We start from the raw sequence: 3,102 nt of genomic DNA on the forward strand, positions 1-3,102 counted from the left end.
TAGAAATATGGGTACTGCGAAGATCGTTTAACAAAAATATATACTGCAAATCTGTGCAACACGTTCTGATTTCAACTTTTTATTCTAGAAGGAGAGGCCTCAAGAGTATGAGCAACACACGAAAGTAGACTGCTATGCACAAAGAAGCAAGTGATAACCATAATAATATAATAAACTCATAAACCAATCAGTCAATTTCTTATTGAAGTGCTCCAGGACAGCCAAGATGCATTTCTTCTAGCACGCTGGTTAAGTATATACGAACCGTCTTAAGTCCGAAAAATCGTTGCATAGCATCTCCTGAAATAAGAAAAATACGCAAAGGAACCAGACTGGTACAGACTACATAGTCTACAACATATTAAACCGCAGCTTTAGGAGCAACTTAACGGATTGGAATCCAAAACCGCTCGGTAAACTTGATGCTACGTAGCTTAGAAATAAAAATGATCAGACATTCCACTCTGTGAAGGTGGATTACTAAAGAAGCTGGATAGCGCATGAAACAAAAGTGACACAGAATTCCCAACAATGCTATCAACTCATTAACCGTTATTTTTGTATACATTTGCATGGACGACGGGACCGGCACCACGGGAGACTAAAAGGAAAGTTGATACGCTAGCTCTTGGAACGTAGACATGGCCGATGCGGTTCAAAGTGTCGTATCTGTTTTTGTGAGCTTAATATCTTATACGTGCTCTATATTTCGACCCAAGATGTTAAACTTATTTTTGCACGTTGGGGGAGTGCTTGAAGCCCGTTTCATCTCCGCTGCTGGTCGGCCCGGCGATGCACTATACCTCTTGGATCGTCACGTGGTTCTTGCGCACACGCAGGAACAAAAGTGTATGGAACCCTGGCCATAAACAGTTTCGGTGTAACAAGCTCACTCAACTTTTAAAAAATGTCAGTAGTAGAGGAATACTGGGTTAAACGATGCTAAAAGTGAAAACAAGGTATAGTTGCTGCTGCCGAACAGGGCTGCAGCCGGAGATGGTTGTTCGAAACGCACTTTCAGTTTGCGTTCAGTTTCGCCTCACGCGATTGGCCTATAGGCCACGCCGGGTCATCAGCCACCGGACGCGGGTGACTACTCAAGCATGGGGTTGCGCCGCAGGAGTTTTCGGCATACAGGCGACAGACGGACGGATGGATGTATTGGCTAGGCATGTAAAGCTTCGTTTTAAAAAGCAATTATTTCGAGCTACGGCAAATTTAGTTCGACCCTCGTGCGTTATAAACCTGAGCATGTGGCGTCAATATGAGATCCTAGTCAAGTTATCGTAAATAAATGTGTAGAACTTACTCAGAATCGCTTTTTGTGTTTCCTACTCTCTCAAGTTGTTTAGCTACAGCAACTACAACCGTAATTAAGGGGCCTCTCAACATCTCTATACACAGCATTTTGTCGAAAAATTGCGCGTTTAATCATGTTTAATGAGTTGTTTTGCCATCGACCAATAAAGCAATAATTTCAATCCTCCTCCCTGCTATATTTCACCATGCTTTCATTCTGCTTATAAGTTAAGCATTTGTGCTTTTAGTCGTTCATGCTCCGGACTTCACAACAGTGGTACTTTAACTTACCGCCTATATTGTACCCATTAGTCAAACTGTACGTTTTCACGATGCAGTAGAAAACATTGTATTAGCAGGAACGTTCGAATGAACTGTTAAGCTATGGTACTAATTTACTTTGATGTTCATCTGTTTTTTTTTATTCGGTTGTTTTTACTTTCACGAACTGTACCCACTCTTCTCTTTAATGCCCGTGGGCCCTGATAATAACTGATGTCAATATGTAAACTATATAATTGATTATTTGCACTTGAAAAAGATGGCAGGATTGGATGTACGCATACTTGCTTCTTGGGAAAGATTTCGGTTTCCTCTTGTGTCTATGAAACATGGTATACTTGTAAATATATCACATGTGAATAAATTCACTCAGCTCAGGTAATGAATTATACTTTCGTTCCTTACGCTGATTTTCCGCGTACGGCTTATTGTCTCGCATGAGTTCATTTTCAAGCAAACTTGAAATAGAAGTTTAATACGTTATATGTACCGAGCACTTTATAATGTGCTATATACAGAGTGCTTTATAGCGCTGCGTTCTCTCTTCTGTCCCTTCTGCTGTCCTTGCGCTGTCACTCATCTTTTAAAGCATGTTTTACCAACAAGCCCAATTCTACACCCTTCTTCATATAGAAGCTGCTCCTAATGTATCATACTTTAATTGCTCAAAGGGGTTATGGCATGGAATACCAAACTTTAGAGCAATGCTGCTGGTGTTTCGCTGTTCATAAGCTGTGCCTGAATCTTAAACGAAAAAGTGTAAATTGTTAACATTGAAAACAGTAGGTAAAACTAATGAAGAGAAGCCAAGCTTTCTAAGCTCATGGTGCAATTGGAATATTATTAACTGATTGAAAAATAATAGCCGAACACAACGTATTGTGGCCATGTGCGGAATAGTGGTCAGCTGCCTCAGCCCCGCTGTAGTTTTCAACGTTCCTCTCGGAAAAAGAAATACTTGTCAGAAGGCTGTTTCAGAAACCTCTCACTAACATCCAAAAAACAGTGATCTTCTTGTGCGTTGTTAGTCGACCGAGTGTCGTAGTAATAAATGCCTTGCCGCTCTCAAGGTCATGATGCCGCTATTGGCGTCGTAATGTCGTTGTATTTGCTTTGTCACGGCATCATTGTCGTTGAAAGAAAATTGAACTTTTAATGTGTCATCCATATCCTTCTGAAATTTTGACCAATCAACTGTACGCAAGGCAGTAGAGGAGCGTTGCTCAACTCCTCTAATCTTTATGTATGTTGGAATATGGTCGCTTCCATGTGTTTCTATGTCTGTAAACCATTGGACGCTCGAGGCAAAGCGCCGTGACACCAAAGTTAAATCCAAGCAGCTACTGTAGGTCGTGCCTCGCAGAAATGTAGGGCTGCCGTCATTCACGCAGCACAAATCATGGTCGGCAGCAAAGGAGGCAAGGCTCTTGCCTTTGCAGTCAATTTTAGTGCTTCCCCATAGCTGGTGATGCGCGTTGAAATCACCTGTGATAACCCAGGGGCCATTGTCGGGAAGGCCTC

The 3,102-nt window shown here is 41.8% G+C and overlaps 1 pseudogene; it reads left to right on the forward strand.

Moving 5' to 3' along the window:
• The first annotated feature begins 621 nt into the window (after positions 1 to 621).
• On the forward strand, positions 622 to 824 carry LOC140214296 (U2 spliceosomal RNA; annotated as a pseudogene).
• The last annotated feature ends 2,278 nt before the right edge of the window (positions 825 to 3,102 follow it).

Source organism: Dermacentor andersoni, chromosome 11 (genome assembly GCF_023375885.2).
Source record: "Dermacentor andersoni chromosome 11, qqDerAnde1_hic_scaffold, whole genome shotgun sequence".
Taxonomy (NCBI): domain Eukaryota; kingdom Metazoa; phylum Arthropoda; class Arachnida; order Ixodida; family Ixodidae; genus Dermacentor; species Dermacentor andersoni.